We start from the raw sequence: 13936 nt of genomic DNA, 5'->3' as shown, positions 1-13936 counted from the left end.
TCTTAAAGCACACTCATGGATACAGTAAAAGATTGGTGCTTGTCAGAGGCAGGGAGTGAGCTTATGGGTGGGAGAAATGAGTGAAAGTGTTCAACAGGTACAAAATTCCAGTTATAAAATAAGTTCTGGGGATGTAGTGTGCAGCATGGTGACTCCAGTTAAAAATACTGTAGTGTATATTTGAAAGTTGCTGAGAGAGTAGATATTAAAAGTTCTCATCACAAGAAATTAATTCCAACTGTGTGGTGATGGCTGTTAATTAGAAATAATGTGCTGATCATTTTGCAACATATACATATATTGAATCATTATGTTGTACATCTGAAACTAACATACTGTTATATGTTAATTTTATCTCAATTTTAAGAAAATAATTGAAGAAGAACTAAGTTAAAGGTTGTATACTACTAGATATAAAGACTATCTATGAGGCTTCAGTATTCAAAACAATGTGGTATAGATGCAGGATAGGCAAAGACGCCAGTGGAATAGAAGGAAGTATATATAGATTTAGATCCACATATACATAGCCATCTAATTTAAGGCAAAATCACTACTGCAATGAAATGGAATCTGAAAAATAAACGATGTTTAATCAAGGTAATCCATTTAGGGAAAACAATATTAAATCCTACTTCACGTGATATACAAAAATCAAGTCAGATGGATCATAGACCTCAATGTGAAAGGCAAATAGTAAAGCTTCTACAAGATAACATATAAAAATATCTTCCTGATCTTAGAATAGGCAAAGATTTCTTAAATAGGATATTAATCATGAAGAGCACTAACCTTAAAGAAAAAGTATAAGTTGAACTACTTTAAAATTAAGATATTATTTTCAATTAAAAATATAGAAAATGAAAATGCAAAGTATAGAATGCGAGATTTGTTTCTGTTTTTGTTTTTGTTTTGCAATACATACACATGAGATGGACTTGTATCCAACACATAAAAAAACTCCTACAATAAAAAAAGACAGAAAGCTCTATAAAAATAGACAAAGGATTTGAAAAATACTTTCAGGAAAGGGGATATGTGAATTGCTTGTATGCATATGAAATGTTGATCAACTTAATTACTTCTCAGCAAAGTGCAAACTAACACCAGTGAACTACCACTGCACACCCACAAGAATGGCTAAAATGAAAAGGACTGACTACACTGAGTATTACCAAGAGTGTAGAGCAATTGGAATTCTCATTAAATGCTGGTAGAAGTATAAATTGGTACAAATACTTTAGAAAACTTATTGAGAGTATCCACTAAAGCATTACCTATGATCTATTTAAAAAAAAAAAAGGGATGTAACTCTATCTGGTGCGTACAGAACAGTTTGAGAAAACGCCGTTAAATTAATGTAAATATTTTAACGATATTGATTAGTCTTTGGAATTTAGTAATCACATGAAAATCTCAAAAATGTTAGAAAAGAGAAGAAAGTATAATAAATTAATTAAATATAACTTACAATATCTGTTAACATCTTAAAATATTTCCTTCCAAGATTCTTTTTCCAAGCGGAGAAATATGCCATTATAATGTTTATTTTCAAAAATTGGAACCATACTATAACTATACACATGGTGATGTATCTGGCTTTTATCACTTTTACACATTTTATAAGTATTTTATATGATTATTCTTTTGTTTTGGATATTTGTAAAATTTATACATTTTAAAATATGAATAACAAATGAGTGGAATTACTACAGTAAAGAATAGAAACATTTTAAAGCCATGAGACATTTTATAAAATTATATATTGTTAATTTTATACCAATTTTTATGCCACCCAGCAACAGCATGTTCATAGCACCCTGACCACAAAAAATACAAAATTGTTATTTTGCATTATATTTTTCTTTTGCATTATTTTTTTCTTAGAAATGAGGCTTTGTTTTTGTGACCCTTCATAGCTTTCTTTTATTTTTTGAGAATGATTATTGTTCAGTTTACTCACTGGTGGTTAATATTGTTTTATAAATGACTAGTGATTTTAATCTTTCCTATGATATTGCATATAAATTCTATTTCTCAACTTGTTAATTTAAAAACTTTTAACATAGTTGAAGTGGTTTATTATTGTGTCACCTTAACCAGGATGAGAATGTTTCATAATTTCCGTACTGTATGGTTCTAGATTCATATTGGCCACAAATAAAATTTGAATGAATTTGGAAGGTAGAAATGAAGCAGCAGCCATATTTTTTATGCTCAGAAGATTAGTGTAGAGTACCATGCATTGTGGCATCTCACACTTGTACTCACCGATCTGCGGTCTCATTTTGATGATATGGGGAGCCTCCTTCCAGCTTCTTATAGTTCTGGGCCAGGTGAGTGTGCAAGTCGTGGTAAAGGGCTGCAGCTTCCCTTGCCTGTTTTCCCTGCAGTAGTTGGAGACAGAGAGAATTATGCTGCTTCCAGTTCACTGTAGTGGGTCCCTTATCCTAGGTATTGTATGTATCCAGCTTTCCTTTCTACTACTGATCTGACTGATACATAATGGCTAATAGCTAATGGTTTCACTCTCAATATCAAAGCATCATAGAGATACCTATTCCAAGTTCAATAACTGTGCAAGTGCTAGTCCTTATATAAAAATCTCTTACTCTGTATCACTTATGATGTTCTGCTTCTTTAATCAAACTGTTAGAGAAACTGTGAATGGAAGGAGTTCTAGATATGTGCTGTCCTACACAGAACCCACTAGCCACATGTGGCTGTAGAGCAACTTGGAATGTGATTAGTCAGAAATGAGATGTGCTGCATCTATAAAATACACGAGATTTCAAAGGCAGTAAGAAAAAATAAAAACATTTCATTAATAATTTTTATATTGACTACATGTTGAAATGATAATGTTTTATATATAGTGATTTAAATTAAATTAATTATTTAAATTAATTTCACTTTTTTAAACATTTTTAATGTGGCTACTAAATATTTTAACAATACAGAGGTAGTTTGCACTTGTGGCTCACATACTTTTACTGGACAGGAATGTTCCAGAGGAACAAGACCTCAGGAAAGAGTTCTCAGAATTGGCTCTAAAATATCTGGAATTGGTTTCTGATCTGATAAGATTAAAGGTTTTCTGACTCTATTTCCATTGGTGAATAGAACTCACATAGTCCAAGGAAAGTATTGATAAATCAGATACTTAATCATCATCTGTAGACACCTGTAGTAAAGTACCTACAGAAGGCAAAGCTTTGGGAGAGCAAGTAGCTAGTTATCGAATATTATAGTGAAACTAAGGCATATATCTTACTGGGATGCATGGTTTCTTCTAAGTGTATTGAAGAACTTGGGGAGAAAAATGTTAATGCAGGGTTTGAAATTCTCAGCCCAAGATCTGGATAAAGGACCAGAAAGATTCGATGGCTGCCCCCAAAGAAACACTACATCTTGTAGTGACAGGACCAAAATTTCTGCAAAACAGATGAAAAGTCTAATTCTAATGATGGTTGAATTACAATGGAAATGGTATCCCCAAAGTTGTGGGTTCTGTAATATTAAAGATTGAGCAGTCACTGAGAAGGAGTAAGATGCTGAAAAAGGAATTGGGACAAGTAGGCTGACTTTGGTGAAACTGGAGACATTAAATCCCTAAATTCTGCTGAGCTTCATTTGACAGTAGAAGCAATCTTTCTTCTCCTGACTGAAGAAGTTAGACTCTCTTTGGATGAAGAATGTTACAAATATTTGGATTCAGTGTATTAGCTCAGGTAGTTGGGAATGACTGGAGAAGTTTGTTTGACTTGACTGAAACCAAGAGCCAAATGTGGTCTATACTAAATAACTTGAAATACCAGGATATCATTGGCACAATATAAGGGAAAACATAGGGATATTGGAATGTTACATTAGGAGAACCTGATCACCAATCTCCTAAATATTTACTTGGAGGGCCCAGGAGTTGGTCTCTTCACCAACACTATGTGGAAAGCATCTGTGGAAGAAGTAACAATGTCCTTGAAGATTTCAGTGCTGGCTACCCACTGTAGACCTGGACCTACCATAAAAACTGTTACCATCAAACTGAGCTTCCCAAATACAATGGAGATTAGTAGATTGTGTAAGGGTAAAAGGCCAGCATTTAATTACCAAACACAAGGCAAGTATATTCACAGTAATGAGAAGCCGAGCCAAGTATAATCAGAGATCACTGGTGTTGGCTAGTTGATCATAGCATCCCTAAAATTGAAATAGATGGCCAGCTTCCTAAAATCTTACTTGATTTGTTGAAATGGAAAATCACTAGGTCTGGTGAACAGGAATCTGACTTGAATTACAACATGAGAGGGTCATAGCTCCTTCACCAATTCCTAAATTTGTCAGTTCACAAGCCCAAAGCTTGAATAAAGGAGGCCAAGTACTCTTGAAGAAGACATTGCTACACAGCCAAGGTTTTATACTGTAAAATTTTTCTTCTAATTTTCCCAAATGTATCTGAAGTCATTTACCAGTGTGGCTGTGCTTTGGGGAAGAGGAAATAAAAAGGCTTTTCTGGGATTACTGAACACTGGCTCTAAACTGACACTAATTCCTAGAAACTCACAGTGCTCAGTTCACCTCATAGTGGGTCCAGTGGCTCTCAGCTCCAACTTTGGTTGTTTCCCCACTTCCAGAATGAACAATTGGAATAAAGATACTCAGCAACTGGCATAATCCCATGTCACTTCCCTGACCTATGGAGATCATGCTATTATAATAGTAAAGACTAAGTGAAAGTCACTACAATCGCCTCTACTTACTAAAATAGTAAACTGAAAGTAATAATACATTCCTAGAGAGATTACAAAGATCAGTGCCATCACCAGGGAACTGAAGGTGCAAGGATGGTGATTCTTAACGTATACCACTTCAACTCACCTATTTGGGTGGTGCATGTAAAATGTGATTTAGAGAATTATAGTGGATTATTTTAAATCTAATCGGATGTTGACTCCAATTGCAGCTGCTTTTCAAGTATGATTTTATTGCTGGAACAAATCAACATATCTTTTGACACCTGATTTAGTGAATACTTTCTCTCTATACCTTCTAGTAAAGACTATTAGAAGTAGCTTGCTTTCAGTTGACAGGACTATCAATACAAGCTCATATTTTTTTCTTCAGGACTACATCATTTCCAGCCCTATGTCATAATCTAGCCTTTAGGGACCTCAATTACCTCTCCAATCCACGGGACATTATATTGTGTACTATACTGATAACACTGTGCTGACTGTACCTGATGAAAAGGAGACAGCAGTTTGGTAAGACACGGGCATAGCATGGGGTTTGGAATAAATCCCACAAAGATTCAGGGGCCTGTGATCTCAGCATCTTGGTGATTACTTGGTGTAGTCTTTCCATAGTGAAGAGCAGGCTACTCTTCATCCCACTAAGGAAGAGGAATATCACCTGGTGGGCTTCTTTGAATTTTTAAAGGAAATATATACTTCACTTGGTGGACTAATTCTACTCATCTGTCAAGTTATCTGAAAGGCTGACAGTTTTGTGTGGACCCAGAACAAGAGAAGGCTCTGCTATAGTTCCAGGGTACAGTGTAATCTACTCTGCTAGTTGGGCTGTCTGATCCAACAGACTAAATTGTCCTGGAGGTATCTGTGATAGATAGGGCATTGTAAGGAATCTTTAGGTGGGCCTCTATAGGTAACTATCAGTGCACTTTTAGGGTTTGGAAACAATGCTATGTCACCCTCTGCAAATAACTCTTCACCTTTTGACAAACAAACTCTTGTTTGAGACTGGGTTGTGGTAGAGCCTGAATGTATTGCCATAGCTAACGCCAAATAACTGACTGCTTTATTCTTCACAGAAGGCAGCTAGCCAGTATGAGTCAGACATCAGCCTAAGTATCCTGCGTGCTCCAGGAGATATACATCAAGTTCTCTACATGGACCAATTAAAGTTCCCTTTCTTAGGTTTTAAGTAGAAGAAAATTACCCTGTAGGGAAGTGGTAGGAAAAAGAGCATGTGCATAGGGAGGAGTAAGGGGAGAAGTAGGTGGAGACAGAAACACTCACAGCTTCCTGAACAACCCTCTTCTAATATCCTCCCCCAACTATGATATACACTCAGTTTGAATGAGTAACTAAGAGGAGCCTAGCAAAGGCTCTAATGTGCCATTAAGATTCTTCTTCAGGAATGAAGGACTTATTTTCCTATTTTCTGGAACTGTAGTCAGCTGAGAGTCCTCTCTATCAGCCTTCTTTATGAACTGCCCTCATCTGAAGAGAGGTGACTTGCCCAAGTTCATGCTCCCTGGAAATAATAGGTCTACTTAGGAGTATAAATGTCTGGCCTTGCAGCAACTGTGGACAGTTCTGAAGGGCTAGCTCAACTTCAGACTTCCCAAGAAATGTGTTTGCAACCCAACTTCTCCCTCCACCCAGTTCTTGCTCCTTCTTTCCCCTACAGAGGTTGATCCTGAGAGCATCCACAAACACATTTTATCTGTACCAGTCCCCATCTCAGTCAGCTTCCCACACACCCAGATTTTCAAGAGTTGGTACCAGGAGGGATCCAATGGAGCAGATGCTAAGATAGGATTTTTAGACTAAAAACCATTGATAATAGGTAGAGCACACACTGTTCCTGGTACAAGGTAGCAATGTGATGGTTACAGTTTTCTCAGGTGAAGAACAGGGATGACATAGTGGCAGAGAGAATAGTACTAGTGAGTACAACAGGTCAAGTATTGGGAAAATATGGGAAAAATGGTAAATATGAGGAAAATGGAACTGGTTCGTTTATCTGGGGGCAATCAATGTTCATGAAAAAATAATGAAATGTTGAAGATTATTATTTTTTGATTAAAAGCCAACTGTGAAACTGGCAAACCTTTTGGCAGCGTGTAAAAAGACTAGTCTCCTGCAGTTCAAGGGCACAAAAGGCTAGAGGGCAGGCTAGGGCTTGGTGATAAGAGTAGTAGAGTTCCAGAGATAGTTAAATTCTCAAGCCAGATAGATATGCTATACCAAGGACAGGGCTATCGATTGGGACCTTGAGATATTAGAGGAAGACATCTAGGTGGATAGATGGGAAAATCTTAAATCATATCTCCCCGAACCTTCTCAACTGGGAAAAGTGGCCCACTACTCTCTTTTAAAGCTAGTGTGTCCTCCTCTTAGACACCTCTCCTCACCAAGGCAATGTGTGCCTTGCTCAGGGTCCGCTTCTACATCCATTCCTGGCCACCAGGCTAATAACTAGATTAAGTCATTACATAACCAAGCAAGGGATGTGCTGAGACTGAAAAAAAAAAAAGAAAGAAGCTATATCCCAAAGGAAATGCAAAACCTAGCTAACATATACTAACTGGAATCGAGAGACTATATAAAGAACTAGATCCCAAGGGTGCTGGATCAGGGGCAGTGGAACATGAAGATGGAGAAGGGAGAGTTTACTAAAATGGATATACTCCTCCACGATTAAAATGTAACATCCTTTCAAGGACTCCAGAATATGAGTGAATGAACACACAGCTAGCTAGCTCCCAAAATTAGAGACAGTGATAGCCCGCAGAAAGTAAATTAGAAAATGCCAGAAGGATTGCAATGAAAGACTGTCAAAGAGGAGAATAAGAGGCTCAAGGAAGTTGTAGACCTGTTTTCGAGCACCATAATTACATGAGTTACCTCATTTTGGAATGCGGAGATGGCTGACATATACTGTTTTTATGTCTCAAAGAAAATTCAGATAAAAATAGTTGAAATTTGACATACTGTGATTAGCAAGCCCTTCCTCTCCCTCCCAGTCCTTGAAGTTAGGATGAGAAATAACAGAAGAAAATTTCCTAAATCTGCTTACTTGACTATGTTGTACTGCCCTAGGTCCCCCAATCCAAACTTTTCTTTTATGTAAACCCACATATTTGTAACTACCATTCCTAGTTTTCAGTATTATTAGAGTTTGTAATCTCACTTCTGTGTAATCTCTTTCTTGAGTATGTAACTAAATTTCCTGTATCAGAATCTAGAATATAACTAAATTTTTAGATTATGAGTTTCCTCCCTATTCATTGTCAGATACAAAATAACCTTATTACTTTTATTTAATTATTTTTTCCATTTTTAAAAGAAGTTTACTATCACATATCTATAATTTGAGAATACATTTTTAGCGGCAAATAGAGGAAGTAACAAATTTCTACATTTACATGTTCAAGTTCTCCCAAAAACAAAGCTCATGTTAAAAAATCATGCTCAAATTTATTTATTTTTGAGTAATATGCATTCAAATTTTCTTGAGACTGTGGTGTATAAGCTTCCTAAAACTCCTTTTTCTATTTTCTTATCATACATTTACATAAAGCTGTATAGATGGCTTATAATTGTAACTTGCATTTCCTATGGATAAAATAAATGATTGACTTGATGAAAGATTAGAGTTAATTATATTTTGTTTTCTAAATTTAAAATGCGTTTTATTGTTTCTTCGCCGAACTTCAAAATACTGTGTGCTCATTATATTTTAAACAATATATAAAAATGAACCAAAAAAATCAGTCTTACTCCACAGGGGTTATCACGATTAACCTTATCTGTCTATATTATTCTGATTTGATTCATAATTTAAAAAATTAAATTATACTATTCATGCTGTTCTGACATGGTATTAGGAAGTTCTCTGTTAAAAATACAGAACTACATTATTTTCATGCCTGAAAAAAATCTTAATCCACTAAAGTAATCCCATAACATTGAAGAGTTAGATTTAAAACAAAATTATTATTTTGTAGTTCATGCCACTAGAAATTTAAATCCCTCCCTATTGCTGCCATTTGTTGATACCCTACTTCTCCTTATTCACTTAACATGTTATAATGTAGTTCACTGTTTTCATCTCTATTCCAATTCTAGCCATCATCCTAAAAGTTTCAATGTACATTACACACAATAAAAATTTCTCATTTCTTTGACCTTCACCTTTCCAATGACTTCATTCTCACTTTCTCACCTATACACTCTTATGATCAAACCCTGTTTTTTTCCCATCAAATCAAATGAACTAATCTCCAACAATCTCCTCTTATTTCAGAACTCTTGTCACATTCTTCTCCTATTTTGACCTCACTGGAACCTTGAGTGCAATGACTCCTCAATTTCTTCCTATTCATAAACACCCATTTTTATTTCAGAAGTATGCCCCAAGTTTCATGATAAGTTAGTCTTTAAAATCAAAATCTTAAATTTTCTTATTTATATGCTTACATCACATCTTGGAGAAATAACCCAAATTGTTTCCTACACTTCTGCTTTGAAGAACATAACTGTGAATACTGCTAAAATAACCATAAATTAAGTGACCAAGTTTTATAGAGTCTTCAATACTCATTCTCTAGTCAGAGAAAACACCTCAGATACTTACCTTGTCCACTTTCCTTCTTAGTGGACCTACTTCAAAGAATAATAAAAATACACCTATTCTTTAAAGTCTATGCTACAAATCTTCCTAGTATTTCTTCCCAGAAAAAAAGATTATTATTCACCCACATATCATAATCCAATTCCTCAACTATGCTTTGGATATTGAAAACTGCCCACTCTCTACAATCTAACTCCCATTTGCTGTGCCTATATTACCAAGTTAGTTCTCAAATCTAGTCACTTCCTTGTGTTTAATATCTACCAGAGTCTCTGTAAACCACCTCAAAACTTAATGGTTTAAAACAAGAGGAGACTGACTTCTGGCATGACAGCATAAGGAGTTCTGTTGACCCACTCTCCAGTAAAACTTGTAAAAGTTATAAAAATGACATAATCATGGAAAGTTTCTAGAAATAATCCTAACAAACAGTGGATGAAGAAATATCTATTCAAGAAAACCTATAAAAATTCAGTAAGAAAGGTGAGTTGGTGGTATTTGAACCAAGACTGCCACAGATGAACTCCCAACACACAAAAGTCTAGAACCAGATGGCTTCACAGGCGAATTCTACCAAACATTTAGAGAAGAGTTAACACCCATCCTTCTCAAACTATTCAAAAAATTGCAAGGAAGGAATGCTTCTGAACTCATTCTATGAGGCCAGCATCACTCTGATACCAAAATCAGACAAAGAGATCACAAAAGAGAAAATTACAGGACAATATCACTAATGAACATACATGCAAAATTCTCAACAAAGAATTAGCAAACCAAATCCAACAATATGTTTAAAGGATCATACACAATGAACAAGTGGGATTTATCCCAGGGATATGAGGTTTTTTTAATAGCTTCAGATCAATGAATCTGATATATCACATTGACAAACTGAAGCATAAAAACCATATGATCATCTCAATAGATGCAGAAAAAGCTTTTAGCAAAATTCAACATCATTTATGATAACAATGCTCGAGAAAGTAGGCATAGAGGGAACATAGCTTTACATAATAAAGGCCATATATGACAAGTCCACAGCTAACATCATACTCAAAGATGAAAATCTAAAAGCATTTTCTCTAAGATAAGGACAGAGATAAAGATGCCCACTCTTACCACTTTTATTCAAAATTGTATTGGAAGTTCTAGCTACAGCAATCAGACAAGAAATAAAAGAAATCCACATTAGAAAGGAAGAAGTAAACTGTAACTGTTTGAAGATGACATGATATTGTACATAGAAAATCTGAAAAACACCACCAAAAAACAGAGCTCATCAATGAATTCAGTAAAACTTCAGGATACAAAATTAATATATAGCAATTTGTTGCATTTCTATACACTAAAAAATAACTATCAGAAAAAGAAATTAAGGAAACAATCCTCTTTACAACTGCATCAGAAAGAATAAAATACCTAGGAATAAATCTACCTAAGGAGGCAAAAGACCAGTACTCAGAAAACTCTAAGACACTTATAAAAGAAATTAAAGGTGACACAAACAGGTGGAAAGATATAACATGTTCTTGATTGGGAAGAATTAATATCATTAAAATGGCCATACAAACCAAGGCAATCTACAAATCCAATGCAATCTCTATCAAAATATCAAGAGCATTTTTCACAGAACTAGAACAAATAATCTTACAACTTGTAAGGAAACACACCAAAAAACTAAATAGACAAAACAATCTTGAGAAAGAAGAACAGAGCTGGAGGAATTATGCTCCCTGATATCAGACTATACTACAAAGCTACAGTAATACAAAATAGTTTGGTATTAGATCAAAAAAAAATAAATATAGTTCAATGGAACAGAACAGAATGCCCAGAAATAAACCGACACACTTATGGTCAACTAAACTGGGAAAAAGAAGGCAAGAATATACAATGGAGAAAAGACAGTCTTTTCAACAAGTAGTGCTGAGAAAAGTGGACAGCTACATGTAAAATAATGAAATTAGAACATTCTCTAGCACCATATACAAAAATAAATTCAAAATGGATTAAAGACATAACTGTAAGGCTAGAAACCATAAAACTCCTGGAGGAAAACATAAGCAGAACACTCTGACATAAATCATAACAATATTTTTTGTGGCCTATTTCCTAAAGCAAAGGAAATAAAAGCAAAAATGTACAAACGGGACTTAATTAAACTTTTGCTTTTGCACAGCAGAAGAAACATTGACAAAACAAAATAACTACTGGATGGGAGAGAAACTTTGCAAATGATATGATCAATAAGGGGTTGATATTCAAAATATATAAACAGCTCATACAACTCAACATCAAACAAAGAAACAACCTGATTAAAAGTTGGGCAGAAGACCTGAATAGACATTTTACCAAAGAAAACATACAGATGGCCAACAGGCACATGAAAAGATGCTCAATATTGTCAATCAGAGAAGTGAAAATTAAAAGCACCATGAGACATGACCTCACACCTGTTAGAATAGCTCTCACCAGAAAGAACACAAATAACAAATTTTGGGGAGGATGTGAAGAAAAGGGAACCCTCACACACTGTTGGTGGGAATGTAAGTTGGTGCAGCCACTGTGGAAAACAGTATGGAGGTTTCTCAAAAAACTAAACATAGAGCTACCATATGACCCAGCAATTCCACTGCTGGGTATATATCCGAGAAAACAAAAATACTAATTTCAAAGGATACATGCACCCCAGTATTCATAGCAGCATTATTTACAATTGCCAAGATATGGAAGCAACCTAAGCATCCATCAACACATGAATGGATAAAGATGATGTAGTATATATAATGGAATACTACTCAGCCATAAACATAAAATGAAATTTTACCAGTTGCAAAACATGGATGGACTTGAAGGATATTATACTAAGTGAAGTAAGAGAGAGAAAAACAAATACTGTATGATATCATTTATATGTGGAATCTAAAAAATACAACAAACTAGTGAATATAACAAAAAAGAAGCAGATTCACAGATATAGAAAACAAACTAGTGGTTACTGGTGGGGAGAAGGAAGAGAGGAGGGACAAGATAGGTGTAGGGCTAGGGCGTTAAGAGGTACAAACTATTACATATAAAATAAATAAGCTACAAGGATATGTTGTACAACATAGGGAAGAGCAACATTTTATAATAACTATACATGGAGTATAAGCTTTGAAAATTGTGAATCACTATGCTATACACCTGAAATTTATATAACATTGTACATCAATTATAACTTAATAAAAATATAAACAAACCAACAAACAGACAGACTGCTACAGACAAGGATATACATCTCCCTCTCCCTATAGCTCCCAACCAGAAGGCTTTCTTTTGGGAAGAGCAAAACTTAAGCATGTCTCATCCTGCCCCAGTTGCTTTTTTTCTGAGGCTAAGTCCTGAGGTGAGTGCCGTCATGATTGCAGGGGCTCCCTTCTATCACTGAACCCCAGACATGATGATAATTTGAGTCCACATGGAAAAAAAAACAAAGAGCACTGGTAAAAGTAATTGTTAAAGAAATAGCTTACTTTTCTCTTTTACTCTCATAAGTGATTTTAAAAAGCAATGGTACAAAATAATATGTATATAATATAATGTTGGGCCTACAGCATATAACAATGCAACAGATAGAGTATATTTGCCCATAATAGTGCAAATAAGACAGGAGGTAGCAAAGCTTTAATCAGCTAAGGAAATGACTAGTGACAGTAAAGTAATAATTAAACAATGTATTGTTGGGTTCATATCATTAATAGATACAATATGTGTAATAATAACAGTAACATTAAAAATGGGAAAAAGGTAGCAGAGAGCTATATTAGAGTAACACTTCTATATATCACTAGGCTCAAGCTAGTATAATGCTGAAGCCAATTCTGATAATTTGAATATAGTAGTAAAGTCAAGTCAAGTCTAGAGTATATAGTAAAGTCTAGACTAATCAGTAAAAACACACACAAAACTTAAAAAAATATGGTTAATAGCCATTAACAAAATTAAAATGCCACATTAGAAAATATTTACTTAATGCAAAAGAAAGTATAGTAAAATAATACTAGAGGAACAAAATAAAAGACAGAAGACATGAAAAAAATTAAATTGGCATAAATCCAACTCTATCTATAACAACATTAAACGCAAATGTATTAAACAATGCAATCAAAAGCCAGAGATTTTAAAACTGGACCACAAAAACTAACTATGAGACACATTTCAGGTTAAAAGTACAAATAGATTGAAAATAAAAGGATGGATAATATATATTATACAAACAGCACCCACTTAGGAAATGGTTAAAATGTAGGCTATATGTTATGTATATTTTATTACTATAAAAAATACTAGCAGGGCTTCCCTGGTGGCGCAGTGGTTGAAAGTCTGCCTGCCAATGCAGGGGACACAGGTTCATGCCCTGGTCTGGGAAGATCCCACATGCTGCAGAGCGGCTGGGCCCGTGAGCTATGGCCACTGGGCCTGTGCATCCAGAGCCTGTGCTCTGCAACGGGAGAGGCCACAACAGTGAGAGGTCTGCATACCACACACACACACAAAAAACTAGCAAACTGAA

At 35.0% G+C, this 13936-nt stretch overlaps 1 pseudogene across 1 annotated transcript in view; it reads right to left on the bottom strand.

The window, feature by feature from the left end:
* LOC309805393 (coiled-coil domain-containing protein 6-like) overlaps positions 1-13936 on the bottom strand; it is an 88669-nt pseudogene that overhangs the window by 68488 nt on the left and 6245 nt on the right. Inside the window, exon 2 of the transcript in view lies at positions 2272-2387. The product of the transcript in view is annotated as a coiled-coil domain-containing protein 6-like (transcript). The remainder of the gene's footprint in view (positions 1-2271; positions 2388-13936) is intronic.

This window comes from Mesoplodon mirus (genome assembly GCF_964341445.2).
Source record: "Mesoplodon mirus genome assembly, chromosome: 5".
NCBI lineage: Eukaryota > Metazoa > Chordata > Mammalia > Artiodactyla > Ziphiidae > Mesoplodon > Mesoplodon mirus.
The sequence above is the reverse complement of the archived record's forward strand: the minus strand, read 5'-3'. Positions and strand labels throughout refer to the sequence as shown.